The following is a 21,397-nucleotide window of genomic DNA, read 5'->3' on the forward strand; positions in this document are numbered from 1 at the left end:
ACCATTTTACTTAAAAAATTTTTTTTTTATATATTTTATTTTTTACTTTTTAGTTTTTGCAAATGATTTTTCTTTAATCATTTTTCATGAATGGGAAGCTTCTTTAATAGTATTACGTTATATATCTTCTTTGCAGAATTATTTGAATACTTTATGTTTTGGTCTCTATGTTTCGGTTCAGGCTCCTATGGAATTAGTGCTCGGTCATTGCAAGAAAAAAAATATCGACGACAGAACGGCAAGTGTACGGCAATACTTCCTCGCTGTGATCATCAAGGCTACTCCTTCACAAGATTAAACAAGTAAAGTCGGCACGCATGTGTACCCTCTACACTCACTGGAAGTGGGGGCAATCCGATGCGTCTCTCACTTGTACGCTGCTATACCTTACTGTATTCTCTTTCCATCATTGTTGTGTGTGCGTTAATTGAAATCGCATACTTATTGATTACGGCAGCGGTTTTCAAAGTTTTGTATTTTCGCCCCCCCCCCTTTCTACCTGGAATAATGCTGCGCCCCCTGCATAATATAAGATAGATTATACAACTAACAAAGGTATGATACTCGTGCGGAGTCACGGAATCCTATCATTTTTACTTCCATAAGATTTGCATGTGTTCGGCTAACTTTGATGAAATATTTGCAAGCTATTTTTTTTAAAATGCTTTATTAACTGTTAAAATGTCTTGTGTGGTTTTTGGTAGTAATTCTAATCCTATAAACAAAGAATAAATTATTTATTCTTATTTAATTATTTTTTATGTAAAGAAACGATTAAATATGTTTTAATTCTTAAAAATCTCGTAAATGCGGATACCGATGAAGTCAATCTGTGCGAGACGAACGTATTTTCGTCCGACAAATATTATGCCTCTGTTAGCTGTACAGTGGAACCTTGGGTCACAAACGTCTCAGACCATGTACAAATCAGGTTACGATCAAAAAGTTCACCAAACTTTTGCATCTGTTCATGACCACACACACAGGTAATGAACAAGCCAGTTTCCCTTCCGGTTCGTATGCGCAGATGATTTCCGCACGTGTTCAGTCTCTCCCTGTGCAGCGAGACAGCGAGCAGGCGAGCGAGAGAGAGAGAGAGCTCGCGAGAAGGAAGTTAAAGAAAGCACTGGGCTTGTTTTTAAAGAGACTGCTTCGAGCATTGTTTTATCTCGTATTTAATGAAGACTTTTTTCTATTGGATTTTAACCTTCACTTCTGTTTTTATGGGATCATTTATTTATTGAAGGATTCTAAAAGCACTGCACTTCATTTAATTTGGACTTTGTTTTTGATTGTTGTTTTGTTGATTTTAATAAAAGCACTTGGCACTTTTTGCACCATCCGATTGCTCCATTGTAGTGCCTCATTGTCATGCTCATCGGTAACTTTACCGACGGTGACGGGTTTAAGGGCTCCCGGAAGCGAGATTGGAGCATGCAGCGAACCTGCCTCAGACTTTACCTCAAAACTGTAATCTCCTCTCCACCCAGTTCCTCCTCACTTCCTTCATGCCAGAACTCGACTCATACAGGGTTAGTTTTCTTTGTTGTTTATGGCTAGTTTTTGTATAAATTACGGATTTTTCAAATGTTCATTTTTTTTCCCTGTGCTTAAAACTCATTAAAAAGTGTTTTTAGCGAGCGGTTCCTAGCACTATAGCGTGTACTATTGCAGTGTTAGTTTTCTCTGTTGTTCAAGGTTTTCTCAGTGTTATTCAGTGTTTTTACATTTAGTTTACTATTAAACTGTGCATTCTATGGTATAATCAACTATTTTTGTGCTTAAAAATCTTTAAAAAATATATTTACATGTAGCTCATATGGTCCGGAACAGATTAATTGTATTTACATACAGTCCTATGAGGGAAATTACTTCGGGTCACGACCAAATCGGGTTGCGACTAGAGTTTTGGAACGAATTATGGTCGTGACCCAAGGTTCCACTGTATCATGAAAATAAACCAATATGCAATAAATTATTTAACTCAGTTTCGCAATATTGGCTACGCTGCCAATGTGGTGCAGTCACGCCACATTATCACCTGATCTACTGTTACCCGAATGTTTGTGACAGATACCGATACGCCTTGAACTTTCTGGATTGAAAATACGCGACTATAAAAGCAGCAGCAGCGGCGCCGCTCGTCATAGAAACAAACTTCAAATAGAAAAGAAGTTCGAATATCAAATCAAACCTGGAGAGTCTGTGTACTTTAAAGCAGGCACATATTAGTCCAGCGTTTCTGAACCTTTAAGTATTTGTGACCTGAGTTTTCATAACAGTTTTAATCGCACCCCCTAAAATTTTTTTGAAAGCATCCCACTAATACCGATTTGTTCTTTTTTAATTAACAATATATCATAGATGCATATTTTATTATACCTAATCAACATTTATCTAACCCAATATTTATTTTTCTAGTATCAGAGTGTAGTTTAAATTAATTTGTTTTGGTTACAATAGATGCATTTTTCATATTTTCAATTCTTGTTTTCTTTTTTTCACATATTCACACCCCCCCTTTTTGTTACTTTGTGCCCCCCTAGGGGGGCCTGCCCCACAGATTGAAAATCACTAAATTACAGCAAAATTTGTTACGTAATTGCATCGGTTATGACAGATTATTGTATTGTCATCGATACTGAACATGTAAGCAAAATGCGAAACAATTTGCATTGGCAAAAGTGAGTTTATAATCAGTTACAAGATTTGACCCAGACAAACAAACAGACAGAGGAGTCTAGTTAAATAAAATCATTTAATAAAAAGGGAATGTTGTTGACTTCACTGCACGTGAAGGGCTAAACGTATTGTCAAGCTTGGGTTGCATGAGAGACAAGACGGTGAGACCAAATTTCCAAGGAAAAATAATGTTGAGCAGGCAGGAACAGTTTCAAGGCTTTATTCAAAATAGCTTTTACTCCAAGCACACAGGATACGAGTAGCGATGAGGGCAAGCATCTGCTTTAGCTCACTTCTTCAGATTAAAAAAAACGCAAAGCCTTCTTCCTCAAGCAGGTTCAGTGGCTGAGAAACACTGGCAGGGGCAGATGCAGTCTAGAGAAGAGAGGAAAGGAGAGAGCAAAAGGACAGGCAAGAGCTCAGTTTTAAACATTCTAAACAACATGCGATAAGCACGTTATGCGGTAAGCGTGCAGCTGATCCTGCAGAGGGCAAGTTAAGAGTGTGCTTGTTTCCCAATGAGATACTATCTAAGAGGGAGTTTTCGAAGGGCAGTTCTTATAGTTTGCCAGTGGTTTAAAAAACACAAGAGAATGATGACAGGCTTTACGGTGGGCGATGATGACGGTTAACTCTTTTTTTTTTTTTTTTGCTCTGATTAATGATATTGAAGTGTTTTGCCAAATCAGTACTCATGTAAACAGAGGTTTTTAAGAAACCAGATATCTATTTGCTTTAACCAGGTTGCTCACCTTATCCCAGTTTTGTGTGTGCATGTAAACTCGCTTAATAACAATAGTTATATTAATATGTACGAGGGATGTTTAAAAAGTTTTCCTCACTTTTTTAACTCTATTTATAACTTTTCTACATAGTCACCTTCATTTGCGATGCAATTTCCCAGCGTCATACTAACTTTTTTTTGCCCAATTACTACTGCCTTCACCATTTCCAACGAAAATATAAAAGTGCGGAAACCTTTTGAACGTCCCTCATAATTGTGTGCAGTAGTAGAATACGTAAAATACTGTAAATGTTTGCTGACAGCATTTCATAATGTTGTGTACATAAAAACCCTCAGGTAAGTTTGTGGTGGCTGAAATAACTTTAAATGGACAGAACAGAAAAAAATTGCTGGTAGTTACTGTATTTTTTTTGTAGAGTTTCGATGGCTAATTTCAGTGTTGTATAACATACTCAATAGCCATACGTGAGCAAATGTTGACATTCCTTTCTAGAAGTTGTCTCAAATAAATGTAGGATTTGACCATTAGAAAAAGTACTCAAGCAGAGGTTTCAGAGTCTCATATTAACTGTACACAAGTACAAGTAAATGTAGGGTTTTATCCATCATCCGTCCATTTTGTAAGCCCGCTTATCCAGACCAGGCTTGCAGAGAAGCTGGAACCTGTAATAATAATAATAATAATAATAATAATAATGGTAATAAATTGCATTTTTATAGTGCTTTTCTTACCTGCTCACAGTGCTTTACATTGGCAGTGGGGGGCTTCTTCAACTAACCCCAATGTACAGCATCCACCTAGATCACGGGTGTCGAGGAGGGCCGCAGTAGCTGCAGGTTTTCATTCTAACCATCTTCTTCATTAGTGACCTGTTTTTGCTGCTAATTAACTTCCTTTGCCTCAGTTTTAATGAACTTTACTCCGACTACTTTGGTGTTTCTTTTTCTTTAATTAGCAGCCAAACAATAATGAGACACAAAATGAGCCGTCACATGACCAGCTCACCTGTGCCCATCACACAATACCTGAAGATATAGAAAGGTGACGGTTCTCAGTAAGGTTGATCTCTCAGGTCACAAAACTTTTTGATCGATGTTCTTAGAAAAAACAGAAAATGAACAGCTTTGGAAATGTCTGCTGTGGCAGAATGAGAGCAGCAACAAACCATGGAGTTCATTAACGGGTTTAATTAACAGTAAGAATCGTCTTCTCATTAAGTGATTGGTTGGAGTTTGAAATCCTAGTTTAGGTGGTCATCTGTTGGCTCGTTTCACATCTCATTTCTGTTTGGCTGTCATTTAATGAAGAAAAGAATCAACTCAGAGGACTGAATCCTTAAAAACAGGGCTAATCAAATGAAAGGAAAAGGAAGTTAATTAGCAGTGAAAACTGATCACTGGTTAGGAAATGGGATAGGAAGAAAACCTGCAGACACTGTCGCCCTCCAGGCCTGGAGTTCGACACCCCTGACCTAGATGGTTGCACCGGTACGCTCAGCCACATTAGCCATTAACTGCTGAAGGGATGAGAGAGATACACCAGTTAAGGAACTGGGGATGAATAAGATGGCCAGAAGGGTGGACAAGTTCATGTTGGGCAATGTGGGGACCAGATAAAAAGGGTGATCAGGCAGATCCAAGCGACTACAGGCCAGTGAGATTAATGTGCATCTCAGCTAAATTAATGGAAGGAATTATTAAGCAGAAAATTAAACAGCACATGGCAAGAACAGGAGTTTAGCAGTCGGCATGGGGTCAGAAGAGGGAGTTCATGTTTTACTAACATGTGGGAATTCTATGAGGATGCAACAAAAGGATATGATTAGAGTGGATAAATATGATGTTATTTATCTTTCAGAAAGCATTTGATGAGGTGCCACATGAGAGGTTGGGCATTAAACTAAATGAAGTGGCAGTTCAGGGTGATGTGTGTAGATGGGTGCAAAATTGGCTCAGACACAGCAAGCAGAGGGTGATGGTGTGAGGAACCTCATCAGACCTGGCTGATGTTAAGAGTGGTGACCAGCAGGCGTCAGTGATAGGGCCGCTGTTATTTTATTTTTAATATATGCAAATGATTTAGATAGGAATATAAGTAACAAGCCGTTTAAGTTTGCAGGTGATACCAAGATAGGTGGATTGGCAGATTAGGTGGAATCTGTGAGTCATTACAAAGGGACTTGGACAGCACACAGGCTTGGACAGATTTGCGGCAGATGAAATTTAATGTCAGTAAACGTAAAGAATTACACATAGGAAGTAAAAATATGAGGTACACAATGGGAGGTCAGAAAATTGAGAGTACACCTTATGAGAAGGAGTCGTAGCGGACTCTTAAGATATGTTCAGAAGCCATTAAGAAGGCTAACAGAATGTCAGGTTATATAGCGCCTTGATGTGTGGAGTACAAGTCACAGGAGGTTCTGCTCAAGCTTTGTAACACACTGGTGAGGCCTCATCTGGAGTCCTGTGTTCAGTTTTGGTCTCCAGGCTACAAAAAGGACAGCAGAGCTAGAAAATGTCCAAGGGAAGAGCGACTAGGCTGATTCCAGGGCTACAGGAGATGAGTTATGAAGAAAGATTAAAGAGCTGAGCCTTCACAGTTTAAGGAAAAGAAGATGAAGAGGAGACCTGACTGAAGTGTTTAAAATGATGAAGGGAATTAGTGCAGTGGATCGAGATGGTGACTTTAAAATGAGTTCATCAAGAACACGGGGACACAGCTGGAAACTTGTTAATTTCGCACAAACACTACAAAGTTTTCTTTACACAGAGATCCACAGACACGTTCAATAAGTGACCAAGTGATGTGGTGTACAGTAGGACATCAGGGTCCTTAAAAACTCGACTTTATATTATTTTAGAAGAATTAAGTGGATAGGCCTGGTGAGCTTTGTTGGGCTGGGTGGCCTGTTCTCGTCCAGATTGTCCTAATGTTCTAAATAAATCTGGTTGCTGACACTGTGTGACCCTGAGCAAGTCACATCACCTGCCTGCGCTCCAATTGGAAAAGCAAAAATGTTTAAGCAGCTTTACCTCTCAGATGTTTTAAGTCATCTTGACTAAAGGTGTCGGACCATATGGTGTGGTGGTTAAGGCTTTGGTCTTCAAACCCTGAGGTTGTGAGTGTGACACTCTGTGACCGTAGCAAGTCACTTCATCTGCCTGTGCTCCAACTGGAAAAAAAAAAAACAAAAAAAAAAGAAGTGTAACTAATTGTGTTTCAAATGTCCATATAAATAAAAAGTAATAATAACAGCAGTCCTTTTCAGGGTCAGCATCTGTCCCAAAGCTGGAATCGCCCTGGACAGGAGACCCACCCGTCACGTCCACACACACAAGTGGCCAATCTAGAGTGACCAGTTAACCTTTCTCTGCATTTCTTTGGGATGTGATGGGGGGGGGGTGCCCTTGCCAAGTACAAAAGGATAGGTGTTTGATTTTTACCCAGGGTACTCGATGGTGGAGGCAGCAGCACATACCACTGTGCGGCTGCTATATAAGAATGAATGGAATGAAATTAAATGAATATACTGTAGGCGGACCTAACTGGATCACCCTTTCATTTTTCATGCCCATATTTCTTGCAGATGTCAGTAATGAAGCTGACTTTCAATATTGTCTGAAAATCATAGCTCAAGATGGCATGAAATCGCTTGCCAACCTCTTCTACATTTGTTTTCTGCGTAGGGCATAGCCCATGAATAAAAGGGCCAGTCACCTCAGACGTTTTCAGTTGCAGTTTTCTAAACGTTCACCACATTCAGGAAGTGAAATCAGATCTGTGTTCTCGCCTCACCCCTCACCATCACCCCATCTAACTGATTTTTTTTTTCCCTCGTCAGGCGGTGAAGCACCATTGACTAAACGTCGCTTTCGGCCAGTTTCCAATCTGGGCGGACAAAGTGTGTTGGGGGGTGGTAGTTGAGGGTTACGCACATGGAGGAGGTCGTGATTTATCATGACCTGGGTGCTGGAGGGTTTCAATGTTGTTATTATTGCCAGAAAGTGCCCTTAGGCTGGCATCCTTCCTGACAAACTTCCTGTCCCGCCTTAAGGTACCAGAAGACTGTCCCTTCTCCTTCCCCCCACCACCCGCCAAACCCACCGCCTCTTTCGATTTTTCTTTAGCTTTGGCACTCTGTTATTCCCATGGGGCTTCCACATCCTGGGGCCTGTTTAATGTGATGAACAACAAAACCATGCTGAGGCAGTCAGAAATCACGTGCCGCGCAGTAAATTATTACCAAAAAGAGGAGCCGGACGTTTACAACCCTCAGTGGTCTTACTCAGTTATTTATTTCAAACTATCCACCCATTTTCAAAAAAGAGGGGAAAACAAATGTCCAGCACATGAGTTTCCATACATAAACCTGGGCATTTAGCTGTAAAGTACTGCAGGCCGATTTCACGCGGAATGAAAGGATCTCATCTTGTTGAAAAAATAAATGTACATTCTCCTGCCCTGCATTAGGGGCACAAATGTGTGCAGATGTGCAAATTCTTACCTCTGAAGAACAAAATGTGCTGGAGCAGTTTTACTCAAAATTGGTAGGTTTCTAGTTTTTAATCGCTGTGACAGGATTGGTTTGGGTTTGAGTGGTTCATCAGAGACATCAGGAACACCTTGGGATGACTGAAATCAACTGTCTGGAATATCATGAAGACGAAACAACACACTAGGCTGAGGAAGACCACCACTGCTGATGACAGAAGAATCCCCACTATGCAAAAGAAAATGCCCCCAACGCCTGTCTGACAGATCATACACAGTCTTCAGGGGGCCAATGTTGATGACTATCAGCAGAAGACTCCATGAACAGAAACACAGAGGACACACTGTGAGATGGAGACCACTAGTGAGACACAAAAACAGGATGGCCAATTTACAGTTTGAGATAAAGGACTTCAAAGAGCCTGCAGAATTCTGGGAAAAAGTCTTGTTGACAGACATAACAAAAATGAACCTGATCAGAGTGATGGTGAGAGCCAAGTGTGGAGACTTAGGGGAAATGCCAGAGATCCAAAGCAGACCACCTCATCTGTTAAACATGGAGCTGGAGGTGTTATGGCTTGAGCATATATGGCTGGCACAGGTCATGGCACACTTCCCTTCATTGATGACTGAACTGTTGACCGCACAATGAATTCTGAGGTGTGTAGAAACATCTGATCTGCTCAAGTTTCAGTAAAGGCCTCCAAACTTCATCCTCCAACAAAATAATGAGCCAACCGTACTGCTGAGGCAACACAGAAGATTCTCGAAGCTTAAAAATGGAAAATTCTTGAATGGCCAAGCTAGTCAGCTGATTTAAACCCAACTAAGCAGGCCTTCCATTTCCTGAAAAGAAAACTTAAGGGGATAAGCCCCCTGAAACAAGCTGGAGCAGAAGATGGCTGCATTAGAGGCTTGGCAGAGCATCACCAGAGAAGACCCTCAGCACCTGGTGATGTCTGTGAATCACAGATTTCAGGCATTCATTGCATGTGAGGGATACGCAACACAGTCCTAAATATGACAACAGCTTTAATAGACCTGCCATTGCTGTGTCCAAACATTATGGTCTCCTGAAATGGGGGGACCGAGTAGAAAGTGTTCCGTTACCAAAATGTCTGCAAATCCCCTTAAATGAAAGTCTGCAATGTGCACTTTAATGATGTCTGAATTGTTTGATTTGTAATTTTAAACTCGAGTCAAGTCAAGTAGAGATTTATTGTCGTGTCAACCATATATGTACATTGGAGCACACAGTAAGACAAAATAATGTCCTCCGGGACCAAAGGTGCAACGTACAACAGCACTTCAGACAGATCACAAGAGGATGAATGGGAGAGGGCATGAATAATATAATATCTATACATCTAACTGCACATATATACTAAATATACAAATACAAAACTGTGGAACAGAAGGTTCAATCAAAGGAAAATGGGTCGTGGTCTCGGACATGATGGAGGGTGCTTTATGAAACAACATTCGTCCTGTCTGAGTAGCACAAATTTAAGTGATTATTTTTACGAAGGGAAACAAATTCAGTTTTACAGTACATCCGGAAAGTATTCACAGCACATCACTTTTTCCACATTTTGTTATGTTACAGCCTTATTCCAAAATGGATTAAATTCATTTTTTCATCAGAATTCTACACACAACACCTCATAATGACAACGTGAAAGAAGTTTACTTGAGGTTTTTGCAAATTTATTAAAAATAAAAAAACTGAGAAAGCACATGTACATAAGTATTCACAGCCTTTGCCATGAAGCTCCAAATTGAGCTCCGGTGCATCCTGTTTCTCCTGATCATCCTTGAGATGTTTCTGCAGCTTCATTGGAGTCCACCTGTGGTAAATTCAGTTGACTGGACATGATTTGGAAAGGCACACACCTGTCTATAGAAGGTCCCACAGTTGACAGTTCATGTCAGAGCACAAACCAAGCATGAAGTCAAAGGAACTGTCTGAAGACCTCCGAGACAGGATTGTCTCGAGGCACAAATCTGGGGAAGGTTACAGAAAAATTTCTGCTGCTTTGAAGGTCCCAATGAGCACAGTGGCCTCCATCATCTGTAAGTGGAAGAAGTTCGAAACCACCAGGACTCTTCCTAGAGCTGGCCAGCCATCTAAACTGAGCGATTGGGGGAGAAGGGCCTTTGTCAGGGAGGTGACCAAGAACCCGATGGTCACTCTGTCAGAGCTCCAGAGGTCCTCTGTGGAGAGAGGAGAACCTTCCAGAAGGACAACCATCTCTGCAGCAATCCACCAATCAGGCCTGTATGGTAGAGTGGCCAGACGGAAGCCACTCCTTAGTAAAAGGCACATGGCAGCCCGCTTGGAGTTTGCCAAAAGGCACCTGAAGGACTCTCAGACCATGAGAAACAAAATTCTCTGGTCTGATGAGACAAAGATTGAACTCTTTGGTGTGAATGCCAGGCGTCACGTTTGGAGGAAACCAGGCACCGCTCATCACCAGGCTAATACCATCCCTACAGTGAAGCATGGTGGTGGCAGCATCATGCTGTGGGAATGTTTTTCAGCGGCAGGAACTGGGAGACTAGTCAGGATAAAGGGAAAGATGACTGCAGCAATGTACAGAGACATCCTGGATGAAAACCTGCTCCAGAGAGCTCTTGACCTCAGACTGGGGCGACGGTTCATCTTTCAGCAGGACAACGACCCTAAGCACCCAGCCAAGATATCAAAGGAGTGGCTTCAGGACAACTCTGTGAATGTCCTTGAGTGGCCCAGACTTGAATCCGATTGAACATCTCTGGAGAGATCTTAAAATGGCTGTGCACCGACGCTTCCCATCCAACCTGATGGAGCTTGAGAGGTGCTGCAAAGAGGAATGGGCAAAACTGGCCAAGGATAGGTGTGCCAAGCTTGTGGCATCATATTCAAAAAGACTTGAGGCTGGAATTGCTGCCAAAGGTGCATCGACAAAGTATTGAGCAAAGGCTGTGAATACTTATGTACATGGGATTTCTCAGTTTTTTATTTTTAATAAATTTGCAAAAACCTCAAGTAAACTTTTTCACATTGTCATTATGGGGTGTTGTGTGTAGAATTCTGAGGAAAAAAATGAATTTAATCCATTTTGGAATAAGGCTGTAACATAAAATGTGGAAAAAGTGATGCGCTGTGAATACTTTCCGGATGCACTGTACTTAAATTGCTGGCTTATCACTAATATTAGGTTAAAAGTAGCCCGAGCCTGGCAGAAACCCCCCCATTTTGATGGCCTATGTTATAAACTGTGCTACATATGCCTGCAAACAAATCGTAAGGACTCATCAAGAAGAGAGAAGTCGGCTTTATTCATCGAGCTGTGCCTCGATTCACTGTGCCCTCTCAGCCTGGGCGTCTCTGTAATGGATAACTTGGCCAATTCCCTATCATTAATATCTACTCTGCCCCTCCATCCACTCCGGGAAAGGCAAATATAGAAAATGGGCCATGAAGCACAACACCAGAATGTGGTGAGAATACGACTGCTTGAAAGCTTTCATGTGAGGCCCGTGAGATTTAAGATGGTTAACAGATTTGAGAGCTTGGCTCTTTGAGGCCAGAAATTTGGAGTTGATTCTTAACTGACATCGACGATGTGGTCAGCCAGTTGATGAGGGACAATATCATCGACCATCGCCTCAGCCCTACTGTAAATTCCACACAGACAACCAGGCACAGGACACTACCGAGCAAAGCACTTGTTTTATGGTTTGTTTGTTAGCTGTGGTTAGACTTGGCTAACAGTGAAATTCTTACTTGAATGTCCAACCAACATTCAACACGTCAAGAGGTCCGGTGGTGCAGGAGGGACAAAGGAAGACCAGGGTAGTGTGTGAGGATTGTGCAGGATTTGTATGAGGTAGTGAGGACTCGGGCTAAAAGCAGTTTTGGGGAAACCGACAAGATCCCACTTAGAGGAGGTCTGCACCAGGGGTCTTCTTCAAGTCCTTACCTCTTTGATCTTGTTGTAGATGTGTTGACTCATGGGATTGAAGACCAATCCCCCCTGGTGCAGGGTGTCTGCTGATAAGATTGTGTTGTGTAGCATCAGAAAAGAGGAAATGGAGAGGAAGTTGGAATAATGGAGAAGGGCTTTGGAAGGTTGAGGGTTGAAGGTACATAGGAAGAAGAATTAGACAGAATATGTGAGGTTTAATGATGATCACGATTTAGCAATTAGTCTGCAGGGAGAGCTACAGAAAAGAGTGGACACATTGAAATATTGTGACCTGATGGGGGCACTCCAGCCTCCCAAACCTGACACAAGTTCCTGCACAGCACACGTTTTTATCCAAGTGGGAAAGCGCATTTCCCTCGCTCCCCACAGCAGCACAGTACAAAGCACCAAGCACAAGTAACACGGTACTAAAGCACTTTCTCTCCATTCTCCTTCCCCTCTCTCCCTCCTCCGGTGAGCTTTGTCCACCTCCTTCCCGACTCTGCCTCCTGAAGTAGTGATGTCTGGCTCCTTTTATAGGGTACCTGGAAGGTGATCTTCTTCCGGCAACACTTCCAGGTGTGATGGAAGTGCTGCAACAAAGGGCTCAGCTGTTCCTGCAGCACCCATGGAACCCAACAGGGCTGGTCCAAACTCCAACTCCCACGGGGCCCTGTGGGAGTCCAAGGTGCCACTGCAACCCGGGAGGGGGCGTCATCTAACACTCCAGGGGACTTAATCCCCTGAATATGCTCTCTCCCCCAGACCTTCCTTAATACAATACAATACAATACAGTTTATTTTTGTATAGCCCAAAATCACACAGGAAGTGCCGCAATGGGCTTTAACAGGCCCTGCCTTTTGACAGCCCCCCAGCCTTGACTCTCTGAGAAGACAAGGAAAAACTCCCAATAAATTAATAAATAAATTAATCTTTGCACCCCAGCCGGGTAAGGGTTCTGGCCGTCCGCCACAATATCTAGGACCAGTGGTTGCCCAAGATGGAGAATCAGGCGCAGAGTGTAGTGTGGAAGAAGAGATTAGAAGTGTTGTGTGATCGAATGTTAAAGCTAACGTTTTTAAGACCAGCAATGATGTGCATAGCTAAGACATGTGATACAATCAAAGAGGGGCACCCCCTAACCCCCCAACCCACCTGTGCTTTACATCTCCACCAGCATCTAATCCAAAAAATGAATCAAATGAATAAAAAGACACAATTCACTTGAATGGGTAGTTTGAATGAATGAAATGAATCAAAATGCCCACCACAGGGCATAGTCACTTGCTGGTTTCCCGACTTGTGCCATTCACTGCCACCCTCCCAAAAATGGGTTCAACAAGTCTGCAAATGGATGGATGGATGGATGGATTTGAAACTATACCCAGAATATAAGTATAAAATAACTGGAGACGTCTGGGGTGAATATTGAAGAACCCGTGTGGCTGCTTTTTTTTGATTTGTCGTCACTTTCTGGAGTCCTTCATCTCGGCAGTAGGGCTTTGGATTTTAAAATCAATCCCCCAGAAACCCCCTCACTTGTTCCTCACCTCCATACTCGCTTCCTGGAGTTTGCTTTTATGCAAATGGATCTCAAAATTGAGGCTGCCCTTTGACTGTCCCGTAATTACACGGCTGTCTCTGTATTTTACTTGGCCGCCACTGCAGTTAACCCTTGGACACCAGAGTCGGCTGTGGCCTGACCAACAAGGCCGAGCAGATGGGAATTCTTGAATGCCTCTCTCTGTGCAGCTGCCTGCAGTTAGCCCCCTTCTCATTTTGTAAAGGATTAGGGTTTTGACCCTTTGCATGTGATAAAGGGGGTTCAGTTAAGTAGGCGCTGGTTTAAACATAAATAAATACCCCGCTTCAGATCAAAATAACAAAAATGTGCGGGCTAGCGATGCAGCGCCGGGGCCATTGAACTGTGGCTTTTACGCAGCCTTCTGTGGCTCTTTGATGTAATCAGCATCTGGAAAGAGAGTGAATTTGGGTTTTGTTTAGGTTGGAGGGCCAAGGTTTTTTTTTTTTTTTTATAACCACATAAATACCCCAATCAGCTTGTGCATTTGCTCCCGGGCACCTCATCGCCTTTCTTCAACAACTGGACAGCTCCTTGTTTATGCAACCTGAGACTCCCCCACCGCTACAAATTGCACAAATCAAGCGCTTCTACCAGGCCTGCCCTTTCATGTTGGGCTTGTGGCGCACACGACCACAATGATGACGACGGTCCATCGCGGCTTATCTGGCTTTGAAAGCCTCTTTGTTTGAATATGCACGGTTTAATACCTCCAATATTAAAGCTGTAATTTATTCTTTGCACAAAGCATCCTTTGTGCTCACTTGCATTCTTTAGATGTAGCCCTACATCCATAAAATCCAATTTTCTCCACACTTAAGTTTTGTCTGCCCCGTCGCTTCCTCCTCCTCCACCTCCTTCCTTCCATCCTTCTGTCCGTCTCTCTCTCTCTCTGTCTCTCTTTCTTTTTCTGTCTCTCCGGTCGATGATTCATTTGATGTTACGGCGGGAAATGCAAAGAGTCGGCCCTCTGCAGTCAATTAGCACAAGTTCAGTGGCGGTTCGGCCGCCGAAGGGTTCAACACAAATGTGCAGCTTTAGCCGAAGGTTGCCCCGGGTGTACACAAGTTGTCCTTGTCTCTCGTGATTGATGATGTTGATGTTTCAAATGGGCTGTAAAGACGCAACCTTTGAATAGCGGCACAATTGTTACAATTACTTTAAAAAAAAAAAAAAAGGAAAAACACGTGTTGTCCAGCAATGAGGATTTTCCCACATTGTTCTGAAGCGCCTTCAACGTCATAGTTTTTGGCCTTGAGGGGTCGAGTAGAAAATCGGTGGGATAGTGAGATTTTACATGGTGCCGCCACGTCCCTTTGAATGGCCTGGTCTGAGTGAGTGAAACTGTGGGAATCAGGGGTTGTTCTGGTCAAAAAAAAAAACAAAGCGAAATCCATTCTTTTATCCGTTTCCTTAACCCACTTAAAGGAATACATTTCTTATATGTTGCAGTAAAGACAATTTGAAAATGACATGGTAACCACAATGCATAAGATGCAACACAAGACGTTCATGATGGCTTATGGGTAGTTCAAGCACAGACAACGTGCAACCCAGTGCTGTGCTGTTAGTCTAGTTCAGGGTCGCAGTTTCTTAATGAGAAGTCAATTAATGCTGATTTGCTCAAGTGATATTTAAACGCTTCACTTCAGTGGTCTCACTTTTTAAGGTTCCCCACCCTTAATCACTTATTTCAGTCTTAAACATCTGCATTCTCTGTTTTTAATGGCTCCTTATGAGTAATCAGATGTAAATAACAAAGGAGCCAATAGTTCTCCATCCAACTTGTTTCCGTTTGGAGTTGGAGGTACCTGAAATTGGGAATTCGGTGTCAGTAGTATCTGAAATTGAGGAGTCAGACTCACTGGTACCTGAAATTGTGAGTCGAACATGGTGGTGCTAGAGAGAACTTGAGAGAAGAATGTGAAGGACTGAAGATTATCTATTTTAGGTTTCAAATCATTTGGGTGATATCCGTGGAAAGAAAAAAATTTAGGATATTAAGAACCTAATATTGCAAACTTTACAAGCCGTAAAATTAGATAAGGTCTGAGACTGATAAGGATTGGTTTCTAATTAAGCATCTGGGTTGGAATGAAAACCTGCAGCCACTGTGGCCCTCCAGCACTGACGTTGCCCACCCCTGGTCTACTTGAAGCTAAGGTCAAATGAACATGGACGCTATGCTGTGGGATGGCACTGTTATTAAACTACATTTCTTTGGGCGAATGGAGTAAAACCTGCTGAAATTTACCAAAAGATATTGACTTGTGTAGATGCATAACTTACATAATACGCTAGCGTGGCTGTCTGTTTGTCTGTCCATCCATCCATTTTCTAACCCGCTGAATCCGAATAGGGTCACGGGGGTCTGCCGGAGCCAATTCCAGCCAACTCAGGGCATAAGGCAGGAACCAATCCCGGGCAGGGTGCCAACCCACCGCAGGACACACACAAACACCAAGCACACACTAGGGCCAATTTTAAAATCACCAATCCACCTAACCTGCATGTCTTTGGATTGTGGGAGGAAACCGGAGTGCCCGGAGGAAACCCACGCAGACACGGGGAGAACATGCAAACTCCACGCAGGGAGGACCCGGGAAGCGAACCCGGGTCCCCTAACTGCGAGGCAGCAGCGCTACCACTGCGCCACCGTGCCGCCCTGTTTGTCTGTCCAGGATTTTAAATCACCTGTAGATCGCAAACTATTGACCTGAAATTTGATACACATTTACTACGTGACGTCTACTATCCGCTTTCAGGGTGATGATTGACCTCCAAGGTCTCTCTACCACCTTCGCCATCACTTCCTCTAACCTCTTCATATTTAAATCATTCTTGTGGCAGATTGAAGACTTAAGTGCCAGCTTAAGTGAAAAACTAAAGAAAACCTACTAAGTAATTGCAACACAAACATCGACTTAATCAGTTTTAACGTGAAAAGAGCAGAAGAAGTGGGCCGCTATGGTGGAGAAAAGAAGAGCTGCTCATGAAGCAGCAAGCACATCAACCTCCGAGCAAACAAATGATAAACGTACAGAGAAAGAGGATGGAAACGAGGAATGCTCATGTCAAGTGTGTTCACTGTATGTTATCGTGCTGTACACCGTTACTTGTGTGTCTATATATATATTTATATATATTGCTAATACAATTGTTTGACTGATACTTTTAACCAAAGTGACTTAACAACTTTTGAGATACAGTTGGTTGCATTTGTCTTGTTTTTCCAGTTGAAGTACAGGCAGGAGAAGTGACTTGCTCAGGGTTCCAACCAGGGCCATCTTAACATCCTCATAGGCCCCGGGCAAAACAGTGCATTGGGGCCCCTGTTTTGATAGCAAAACAGAAACATCCATAGGCATCAGAGACATTGTGGGGCCCCTATGCTCCAGAGACCCCCAGCTGGTGCCCATTGTGTTCCATATGTTAACACGGCCCTGGTCACAGCCTGTGCAGCCTCACGGTTTGAAGTCCAAAGCTTTAGCCACTATGCCACACTGCCTGTGACTCTGCTCCATTGGGTCCTTGAGCAAGACCCTTAATCTGCAATTGTTTTGTCCTGGGTGTGACATTAACCTTCATCCAGCCCTCCAAGCAGGTCCTCCAACTTGCATGGGAAAATTCAAGAGTTGGTGGCAGATTGGCACTCCAGCCACCATAAAAAACCCTTAAACTGGTCCAGTGTGGAGCTGAGGTGTCACTCACTGCACTTGGGCCCAATCCAGATGGCTCGTCATATGGTGGGTGCAGCAACACACCATCATTGCATGCTCTCAATTTCTGTCTCTCTCTCTATTATATAGCAATGGTGATGGACAAGTCGACAGACGATATTAGACAGGAGTCCCCGTGGACTGTGATGTTTGCTGATGACATTGTGATCTGTAGTGATAGTAGGGAGCAGGTTGAGGAGACCCTGGAAAGGTGGAGATCTGCTTTAGAGAGGAGTGGAATGAAGGTCAGTATGAACAGGACAGAATACATGTGTGTGAATGAGAGGGAGGTCAGTGGAATGGTGAGGATGAGGGTAGTGGAGTTGGCGAAGGTGGATGAGTTTAAATACTTGGGATCAACAGTACAGAGTAATGGGGATTGTGGAAGAGAGGTGAAGAAGAGAGTGCAGGCAGGGTGGAGTGGGTGGAGAAGAGTGTCAGGAGTGATTTGTGACAGACGGGTATCAGCAAGAGTGAAAGGGAAGGTCTACAGGACAGTAGTGAGACCAGCTATGTTATATGGGCTGGAGACGGTGGCACTGACCAGAAAGCAGGAGACAGAGCTGGAGGTGGCAGAGTTAAAGATATTAAGATTGGCATTGGGTGTGATGAGGATGGATAGGATTAGAAATGAGGACATTAGAGGGTCAGCTCAGGTGGGACGGTTTGGAGTCAAAGTCAGAGAGGTGAGATTGCATTGGTGTGGACGTGTGCAGAGGAGAGATGCTGGGTATATTGGGAGAAGGATGTGAAGGATTGAGCTGGCAGGGAAGAGGAAAAGAGGAAGGCCTAAGAGAAGGTTTATGATGTGGTGAGAGAGGACATGCAGGTGATGGGGGTAACAGAACAAGATGGAGAGGACAGGAAGACATGGAAACTGACAATCCACTCTTGGCGACCCCTAATGGGAGCAGCCAAAAGAAGAAGAAAGATTTGTATAGCACCTTTCACATGCTCAAGACACCCATTGTCTTATGAACTGTCCCAGGCAAAGTCGGGTAACACAGCTACAGTTGTTTAATCTAAAAATCTAACATCATTTGCAAACCAGGAATTAACTATGGACAGGCTTTAGATGTCAAAGGCTCATCCACATACCGTACATTCAGTACTGGCCATTTTAAAGTCACCAGTGAACCTTGGGTTATCGGACCTAACTGGTATAGTCACAGAAATTTGCAGAAGTGTACAGAGTTTTTCTAAAATTCTTATAGCTGCCATGGCAGGGTTGAAACGGCATCTTCTGAAGCCGTGAAAGAGCAACATCCACCAGCATCACATTGACCCTGAAATGGAAAACTGAAAATGGATGGCTGGATGGATATTTAAATCATTCTAACTGTATTAATGTTTCCTTAAAACCTAAGCTCTCTCATTCTTTCATTCAGATTGCTATTGTATCCCACACTTTTTTTTTTTTTTCTCAGTTTGCGTTTTTTTGTGTTTTGACTCAAGTAATTAAGCATGGCTATTAACTCGATTGTGATTTTAGTAAACAGAACCGAAGTCGACATCACTGTTCACAGATGTAAATTGAACGGAATAAGTTTGATACCTACTGTTAATCCACCGAACTGGAAACCGCAGGGCAGTATTATCTTAGTGTGTGATTCAAGCTGTGGGTGTTCTGTGAATCTCATGATAAACAGACTGTAGCTGGAGAAGGAAGAAGTGAGCGTCTCGCCTGTACTGGGTATGAACGAATGAGTGAATGAATGAATGAAAGAAGCCAACAGTTTAACTTGAAAACTAGCAAGTGAGGGGAAAAAATGTAAAAGTGATATGGCAGAATGGGGTTTGATGTGGTTCAGTGCACCCGCACCTGCTCCACTCCAGGGACCTGCGTTCAAACTTGGTCACTGTGTGTGTGTGCACACGTGTGCCGTTAGCATGTTCTCTAAATCTTTGGGTTTTCTCCTACACCCTTAAGACTTCTGTTGCCCCAATGTTGGTGAGTGGGTATGTGTGTGTGTTGACTGTGCCCTGCAGAGATTTAATAAAATGTCACTATTTGATGCAGCTTTTCTAGAGAAAATAACATCCCAAGCTGCTTTACAAGGACAGAGGACTCTTACAATTAAAGTTCAAGTTCAGTTTAGACCATCTGATAGATTGATCATCTTCTTCTCCAGGGATGGTTCCTGCCTTGTGCCTGATTCTGCTGGACAGGCTCTACCCCATTTTTGACCTGAGTAAAGTGATTTTAACAATGTTGTGGTATACATCCATCTATCCGTCCTTTTTCTGCCCCTCATCCGGATTTGGGTCTCAGGGTCGGACAGCAGTCTGAGCAATAATGCTCAGACACCCCTTCTTCCCGCCGCATCCTCCAACTATTCTGGGGGGATAATGAGGCATTCCCAGGATAGCCAAGATATTTAATCTCTCCAGTGTGTTCTGGGTCTGCCCCAAGGTCTCCTCCCAGTTAGACATGCTTGAAACAACTTTCTGGTACCATCGACTCCTCAATTTCTGGTACCATTGAGTTCATCTCCTCTATTTCTGGTACCACAGACTCCAAATCCTCAATTTGAGGTACCAACAACTCCAGCTCCTCAATTTCTGGTACAACCGAGTCCAACTCCTCAATTTCAGGTACCACAGACTCTGTCTCCTCAGTTTCTGGTACCACTTTGTCCGACTCATCAATTTCAGATACCACCGACTCTGACTTTTCAATTTCTTGTACCACCAACTCCAACTCCTCCATTTAAGTTACCACTGACTCCAACTCCTCAATTTCAGGTACCATAGACTCTGTCTCCTCAGTTGTTACCACCATCTTGTTTGACTCACAATTTCAGGTACCACTGAGTCCAACTCCTCAATTTCAGTCACCACCAACTCTGACTTCTCAGTTTCTTGTACCAACAACTCTGACTCCTCAATTTCAGCTACCACCATTTCCAACTCTTCAATTTCTGGTACTACTGACTCGAACGCCTCAATTTCTGGTACCATCGACTCCTCAATTTCTGGTACCATTGAGTTCATCTCCTCTATTTCTGGTACCACAGACTCCAAATCCTCAATTTGAGGTACCAACAACTCCAGCTCCTCAATTTCTGGTACAACCGAGTCCAACTCCTCAATTTCAGGTACCACAGACTCTGTCTCCTCAGTTTCTGGTACCACTTTGTCCGACTCATCAATTTCAGATACCACCGACTCTGACTTTTCAATTTCTTGTACCACCAACTCCAACTCCTCCATTTAAGTTACCACTGACTCCAACTCCTCAATTTCAGGTACCATAGACTCTGTCTCCTCAGTTGTTACCACCATCTTGTTTGACTCACAATTTCAGGTACCACTGAGTCCAACTCCTCAATTTCAGTCACCACCAACTCTGACTTCTCAGTTTCTTGTACCAACAACTCTGACTCCTCAATTTCAGCTACCACCATTTCCAACTCTTCAATTTCTGGTACTACTGACTCGAACGCCTCAATTTCTGGTACCATCGAGTACGACTCCTCCAGTACAGTTACCACCGACTCCATCTCCTCAAGTGCAGGCACCACAGACTCCATCTCCTCAATTTCTAGCAGCACCATGTTCGAATCACAATTTCAAGTACCAGTGAGTCCAGCTCCTCAACTTCAGATACCACTGACTCTGACTTCTCAATTTCTTGTACCAACAACTCTGACTTCTCAATTTCAGCTACCACCATTTCCAACTCTTCAATTTCTGGTACTACTGACTCGAACGCCTCAATTTCTGGTACCATCGAGTACGACTCCTCCAGTACAGTTACCACCGACTCCATCTCCTCAAGTGCAGGCACCACAGACTCCATCTCCTCAATTTCTAGCACCACCATGTTCGACTCACAGTTTCAGATACCAGTGAGTCCGACTCCTCAATTTCATATACTACTGACACTGAATTCTCAATTTCAGGTACCACCAACTACAACTCTTCTGTTTGTAATTTGACTAATATATTTACTATGTTGATGGAAAGCTAACGACATACAAGACACAAGGCACTTCATCCATAATTTGTCCATGAAAATTATGAACAGAATCGGTGACAAATGACCGCGCTGGTGGATTCCCACACCCACTAGGAACGAGTCTGACTTAATTCTGGCAATGTGAGCCAAGCTGTTGCTCCTGTTTGTACAGCTGGCCTGCTACCCCATACTCCCTAAGTACTCCCCACAGTACACCCCGAGGGACATGATTGTATGCCATTTCCAAGTCCACAAAATACAA

At 43.1% G+C, this 21,397-nt stretch overlaps 1 protein-coding gene and 1 long non-coding RNA gene across 7 annotated transcripts in view; one reads left to right on the forward strand and one right to left on the reverse strand.

Annotated features, from left to right (window-relative positions):
* Window positions 1-21,397, forward strand: part of metap1d (methionyl aminopeptidase type 1D (mitochondrial)) — a 212,462-nt gene that overhangs the window by 72,225 nt on the left and 118,840 nt on the right. The window lies entirely within an intron of this gene.
* Window positions 2,745-21,397, reverse strand: part of LOC120531845 — a 152,974-nt gene continuing 134,321 nt past the window's right edge. For 3 of the 4 annotated variants that reach the window (XR_005634168.1, XR_005634171.1, XR_005634169.1), the window contains exons 2-3: window positions 6,464-6,603; window positions 2,745-3,057 (exon numbers count right to left, since the gene is read on the reverse strand). This is a non-coding gene — a long non-coding RNA (uncharacterized LOC120531845). Of the gene's footprint in view, window positions 3,058-6,463; window positions 8,208-21,397 lie in introns of those variants that run through there. The other variant, XR_005634167.1, reaches the window with a different exon arrangement.

Source organism: Polypterus senegalus, chromosome 6 (assembly GCF_016835505.1).
Source record: "Polypterus senegalus isolate Bchr_013 chromosome 6, ASM1683550v1, whole genome shotgun sequence".
Lineage (NCBI taxonomy): Eukaryota > Metazoa > Chordata > Cladistia > Polypteriformes > Polypteridae > Polypterus > Polypterus senegalus.